The sequence below is a fragment of the Gorilla gorilla genome, chromosome 3 (assembly GCF_029281585.2).
Source record: "Gorilla gorilla gorilla isolate KB3781 chromosome 3, NHGRI_mGorGor1-v2.1_pri, whole genome shotgun sequence".
NCBI classification, from domain to species: Eukaryota; Metazoa; Chordata; class Mammalia; order Primates; family Hominidae; genus Gorilla; species Gorilla gorilla.
This window is the reverse complement of record NC_073227.2, coordinates 158,251,547-158,258,765: the sequence shown is the minus strand read 5'-3', so window position 1 is coordinate 158,258,765 and position 7,219 is coordinate 158,251,547. Positions and strand designations below refer to the sequence as shown.

The window sequence follows — 7,219 nt, the reverse complement described above, 5'->3', positions numbered from 1 at the left end:
TCTTTTCGGTAGGGAGGCAGTGGCCTTAAGACTGGAATCTCGGGCAGTCTGGTCACAGAATATGAATTTTGAACTATTGCACTATACTGCCTCTTCAAATTGAGGTATTTTGGGTCATCCCTTTAAAAATTTTATACAGGCTGGGCGCCGTGGCTCATGCCTGTAATCCCAGAACTTTGGGGGGCTGAGGTGGGTGGATCACCTGAGGTCAGGATTTCGAGACCAGGCTGACCAACATGGGGAAACCCCGTCTCTACTAAAAATATAAAATTAATGGGGTGTGGTGGTGCATGCCTGCAATCCCAGCTACTTGGGAGGCTGAGGCAGGAGAATCGCTTGAACCCCGGAGGCGGAGGTTGCAGTGAGCCAAGGTTGTGCCATTGCACTCCAGCCTGGGCAACAAGAAAGAAACTCTGTTTCAAAAATAAATAAATAAATAAATAAAAGAAAAATTTTATTCATAAAATGTTTAAGGACAGCGACAAGTAAATGGCAGTTGAGTGAGGAATTTATTGTGTGTGGTTTGAATATCCTGGATGACAATTAAAATATGTCTCAAGGTCTTTTCTGGGCAGTAACTCTGTGGAAATGCGTTTGCTGGAATCCTGGAATTTGGAGACTATGTTGTAGAGAAACAGAGTAGACCTCTGAGGCTTAACTGAGGAACTGTCTTCTAAACAGAAGCTCCTGGAAAGTTATTTCAAATGGAAACATTGAGTTGTCTGTTTTGAGAGAGCTGAGAGAAGCAAGTGGAAGGACTGGAAGACCCAAGAAAGCAAACATGGAGGAATTAGTCAGCTTGTATTGGTATCACTGCAATGGGCACAGGTCATGGCTGCCATTGCCAGTAAGAAAAAACTGCTCAGTGATCTTGAAACTTCCTTTGCAAAATTATGACTGAGACAGTGAAAGAGATCTAACCTTACTGACTCCATCTTGGTTCTAATCTTTAAAGCTGTCCTTGTTCCTTCCTGGGCGTAGGCTGCACTAACTTTGGGAGGAACTTAGTTTATAGTTTAAAACAAAGCTGATAACAGCCCTTTCCCAGAACAAACCTCCTTCTTACCTGGAGGGCAGACTGCCTTTGTAGGACTAACAAAATAGCCACAAGGTTAGAAATTACAGTTTAGGAGTCATGCATCTGGAGGCTACAAGAATCTGGCCCTCTCTAAACTGCTCCTAAGATCAGTGCTTGAGATATTTTGCAGACTCTGCACTTGATGGATCAGCTGGAACCATCTAGATGGATAAACTAGATCATCTGATCTTGCAGCCCCCACTTAGGAACTGACTCAACACAAGAGGACAGCTTCAACTTCCCATGATTTCATCTCCTACCTAACCAATCAGCACTTTTGGCTCACTGGCATCCCCCTACCTACCAAGTTGTCCCTAAAAACTCTGATCCCCGAATGCTCAGGGAGACTGATTTGAGTAATAATAAAACTCTGGTCTCCTGCACAACCGGCTCTGAGTGATTTACTCTTTCTCTATTGCAATTCCCCTGTCTTGATAAATCAGCTTTGTCTAGGCAGTGGGCAAGGTGAACCCATTGGGCGGTCACAATCTCACTTAGTTCAGGGTTTTTAAGGTGTACTCTGATGTCTCCTTCAGGTCTGGAAGTCCTGAGGCATAGCGCAATATATGGACAGAGAAGCAAATTGAGAAAAGCAGAGAGCAATATAATGGAAGGTTATATAGAGGGCAAGGAAGACTTTGCAAAGTCAGCAAGAGCAGGAGCAGGAGCTGCAGCTTTTACAGACAATGTTGCAATTCCTCTTTACAGTAGATAAAATAATAAAACAGAAAGAGGGGAGACCCCTTTGGTTAGTTATCCTGAACTAACAGGGAGTCCAAGAAAATGATACATGGACCATAATACCAAAGATAACAAAAACGAAAGACATAGAAATAGTAGTGTTGGGCATGGCTCCAGGAAAATCAGTAACTAGATAAACCAAAAATAAAATGATAATCCCCCAACTGACTGAAGGGACTCCTTTCTCTTGCCAAAGGGGATCCCCCAAAAACTGAAAAACTAGTTCAGGCCATAGCAGGAAATGGGAGTCAGACAAGCCTCATTAAGCCCCCACCCTTTGGGGTTTCTGCACAACTGACCAGGATTAACATTAAAATAGAGAACATAAAACTGACAAAACAGACTCTATAGCAATGAAGTACCAAATTCCAACTTGACACTGGTATAGTATCACATGACCCTGAAGGAAGTCAAGGCATTTTACCCCAAAATGTATTTAATTGACATATTTTAAAAGGGGCCTGACAAGATGTCTCTTGTTGGGGCAATTTGCATTCTGTGGAGAATCTCCTTTCCTTTTTAAGTCTTTTCTGGATTCAGACCTTAAAAATCTGACAGGTTTTAAGGTCTGAAAAGAGACATTTACCATCTACTCTCTCTGAAGGCTACTACTTAGAGGCTTCATCTACATAACAAGAAACTTGGCTTCCACAACTCCCATTAACTCAAGCATTTCTTTCTGGTGACTTCAACTTTAGGCAAAGCTTAACTCTTTCAAGACAATCAGAAAATCTTTGAAATCCACCTAAGACCTGTAAGCGCTCCCTCTACCACCTCTCTGCTTCAAGATGCCTCACCTTTCTAAGCCAAACCAATGAATACCTTATATGTTTTATACCTTTACCTACAACTTCTGTCTCCCTAAAAATACACAAAACCAAGTTTTAGCCTGGCCACCTTGGGCACATGTTCTCAGGACCTCTTGAGACTGTACCCCAGGCCATGAGTACTCATCTTTGGCTCAGAATAAACCTCTTTAAGTATTTTACAGAGTTGGCTTTTTATTTCAACACTTTTGCTTTTGTGTTTAATTTTGTTTTGTTTTTAGCTATTTGGATTTTGTTTGTGTGCCCAAACTGTTTTAGGTAATTTAAACACTGCTTACTAACAGATATATTTTTAATAACCTCAAGTAAACACACTGAACCTGGAATAGCCACTGAGGATTTTAGGTAAGCATTTAGCATATGCTCTCTTAGCACACGACTAGGGAGGGACTTACATACAGTGAGAAACCAGTACATAAATTCAAACTGTGCTTCAGTAGAGAGTATTTGTAAGCTTGGCTTTTAAAACCATTGCCAGACTGATTAATTCTATGAAGACTGCAATATACTAAGGTATTTCTAATCTATACCTTTTCCCTCTCCCTCTTTCTCTATTATATTTCTAGAAACGTGGCTTTGTGTAGAGATTGCAAGAGTTTTGTTTGTTTTATTTATTTGATTTTTTTCCTATTTTAACTGAAGACATATTTATAGTATTTGCTCAGAGGGTATTCATTTGAATTATCACTGAAAATGTTGCCATCAGATACAGGAAAACATTGGAGAATGATTCAGTACAACATGCCCTTTTGTCTAATAAAAATTTGCTTCTATGTGACTCTTAGGTTTGTTGCTCAAAGACATCAGCAGCATGTTCAATTATTCATGTTTTCTAATTAAGCCCTGCTGATTGTGCCTAAATGGAAACTTTATTTTGGAGAAAATGTGTTCTTAATGTTTTTCAATATAACAATAATTTGTCAGATTGTGACGTAAGTCTCTTTAGGATCCTTAGGAACCTGTTTGTTTGGTTTAGAACTCACATATAGCTATTAGCCATCATGTTGAAGGTCCTTAACTTGTTTATTTCATGTCTTGTTTAAAGATGATGACATCTGATATTTTGCTAATGTCTGTATTGGAAATATTGAAAAATTCCAGACTATTCTGTTGCTATGCAGTTATTTAGCACTTGCAGCATGGAACACTAAAATGACCTTAATTTCAAATCCAAATAAAGTAATTTTGAATATCATACATACATAGAATATATTGAATTGAATATCATATATATATCACATATATATCATCTATGTGATATATATATATTTTATATATATATATATTTTATATATATATATTTTATATATATATATATATATATTTGCCTCTTCTTTTTGGTTTGTGTGGATGGAAAGTGCCTCATACATAAAATCTGGCCAGCTTTCATTACTTTTGACAACATTCACCCTCTAATCAAAGGAATGTTTGATTTTAAACATGACTCTTTCCCCATTATGTCTTTCCATTAAACTCCCCTAAGGTAAACTTTCCAAAAGCTTAATCAATGTATGATTCCTCAAAACACTGAAATTTAGATTATTTTAGCCACATGCTCTCAAATCAAAATGACTATAACCATTTTTAATAATTCCATTCTTATCTTTCCTTAATTTTATGATCTTAGTACATTTCCTTTTTCACATATTTAATAGGTAAAAAATATCAAGTGAATATATTAAATTATATAGACTTCTTTAAAGTATTTTCATTTCTTGCAAATGATCCACTGATAAGATAGAAATGAATATTCTAGTTAGTGTGAACAATAAAACAGTGACAATAGGATAAAGTTCTGACTCATCTATTTTGGCTAATAATATTAATCATATTACATAGAGAAATCGTCACTCTATTATTTCATGAAAAGATACCCCAGGTTTACTACCTTCAAAAAGTAAATTATCTTTTATAGACTGTTTCTGATATTGGTGAAAAATATTTTTTTGTATTTTCTCCTATAGAGTTTATAGAGATTAAAGATATAACTTGAATAAAACAATATCTCGATTAAAATAAAACTTGTATTTTTATTTGATATATAAATACATATTAAAATTACTAAAACTCAAATTTATATTTTTATTAGTAGGTATAACATTGGGCTTTGAATTAGAATAGCAAAAAGGTATTTAGGAATTACTTGAATTTTATCAAAGCTTGGAACTAAAATTTAAGACAGTTTAAATATTTTTATTATACCTTTTTTCTAGATAATTTAATGTTTAATTAAAAAACCTTATCATTTCACTTATTGTGATAGAAATACAGTGTGAAAAGAACAATTTCAAGCTTTTGACAAATTTTTATACCTGACCTTAACCAGTTTAACATATGTTTGTAAATAATTATTATATACCATATATGAAGAAAGGATTTCAGATAATGTTATGTATGCAACTAACTAAATACTAGAATAAAATAAAATATGGGAACATATAACATTCTAATGGAAAATTTAGTTTTAAGAAAAAGACAAGATAGATCTTCTGATAACATATTTATCTCATACTCCATATCATTTCGACAATGACCATTTGATTAAGCTCTTTAAATAAGTCCTTGGATAGCACATCATACCAACTGAGTAAGAACTGACTCCCTAAATGCTGTGTTGACAAAAAACTTATTTGGAGCAGAACGATTTTTTTATACTTTTTTTTTTTCAAATGAAAATTTATCACTATGGTGTTTTCACCATTAAAATTTATGATCTTGGTCTTTCCTTCTTGCCTTTGTATAGGGCCAAAAGAGAGACATTGGCTACTTTGACAACCTTAAAGCAGACTCCAGGAATGTCACCAACAGCATGACTTTTTTGACCAAATCCAGAAACCAGAGCTTCATCGTTTTCCTCACCAACATTGGGTACAAAGGCTCTGATTTTCTTACCATTCTTGATGCACTGGACCCTGACACACTTCCTAGTGGCAGAATTTGGCTGTTTGGCTTCAACTCCTACTTTTTCCAGCATCATTCCTTTTGCAGGAGAAGCACCTCCAAAAGGGTTGGCCTTCGGGGCTGTGCCTAAATGGGCTTTCTTGGTGTTTATCACGCCACTTCTGGTCTTTTCAGTGACTATGGAGCTTCCTAGCAGTACGAAGTACATGACACTTGCCCATCCTGCCAGTGCCAAGGGCCTGAGTGAAAGAGAGACTTTTAAACTTTCTAGAAATTATTTATTCATTAAGAGCACATTGTGTTTCGGATGATTCTGAAGTGGATAAAACACTTTACCGTAGAAACACTTTAATGCTAATAGAATTATCATCCACTCTTGAATTTGGGTCTTATTTTATTTTATATTGCCAACCTGTTTATGAACAATATTAAGAGTGACTTACATAGGGCTACATGATGACAATTGTTCACCCATTATAGGATGTCTATGGGTAATTAAATATCTCGAATTTAACTTGAACGTGGATTCTGTTTATAATATTTGTTTGTATTATTGCAGGTGGAGAGATTTATAAAACAATTTTCTGAGTTCTCTTACTTTGTCACATAGATTTTGCTAAGGCTCTGCAATTTTTGTGGAATGCACTACTATTGCATTTTCTGTTAAAAAGTACTTTGAATAGTTTTCGGGAAGTTATTTAAGGAAAAAGTTAGGCCAATATTTTTACCTTTTGTAATCTTCAGACTAGCATTAAAATAGACTGCTTCTACAAAAATATAATATAGAGAAAAAATGAAATAAATCTCTTTATTTATATTTTCCTTAAACCAAGTAACTCTGGAAAATATGTATTACTATCTCCAATGTACAGATGAAGAACCAGAAAAATAGAAATAGTCTGAGTCACACAGGTAGAAGGTAAAAAGCTTGGATCTTCCTAGTCCAAATTCACTGTGTCTTAGCCAACTCTCAAATCTATATGACACTCCCATTCCTACACTGAAGGAACTTTCCCTGGAGGAAAAGTTCTAGAGTCTTAAAGACATGGAAGAAATATGGACTACTCATGAATGCAACCTTGTTTTTCTCCATCTATATGTTCTTTGAAATATGTAACTCATCGGTGAGTTTGGTTAGATTTGAAGCACTCCAGTGTCCATCAGTAAAGTTTCCTCCTTTTCAAAACTTGTTCCCCTACTGGTTTCTAAATACTCTTTCTTGGTTTTCCTTCCACTACTCTGTGCCATCAAATCTCTCTTATAGGCCGGGTGTGGTAGCTCACGCCTGTAATCCCAGCACTTTGGGAGGCCGAGGCAGGTGGATCACTTGAGGTCAGGAGTTCAAGACCAGCCTGGCCAACATGGTGAAACCCCACCTTTACTAAAAATACAAAAATCAGCCAGGCATGGTGGCCTGTGCCTGTAGTCCCAGCTACTTGGAAGGCTGAGGCTGGACAGTCTCTTGAACCTGGGAGGCGGAGGTTGCAGTGAGCCGAGATTGTACCACTGCACTCCAGCCTGGGTGACAAAGCGAGACTCTGCCAAAAAAAAAAAAAAAAAGTCTTTCATAGACCTTGCTTACTAAACTGCCTTTCCATTACACAGTTATTTCTCAGGGTGCCCTTCTTAAACTTCCTATTTAATTAGATATATTCTGCTTGGGTTATCTTGC

General features: G+C 36.3%; 1 pseudogene; it reads right to left on the bottom strand.

Moving 5' to 3' along the window:
• Positions 1-5,342: 5,342 nt before the first annotated feature.
• Positions 5,343-5,768, bottom strand: LOC101127352 (small ribosomal subunit protein uS12-like; annotated as a pseudogene).
• Positions 5,769-7,219: the final 1,451 nt, after the last annotated feature.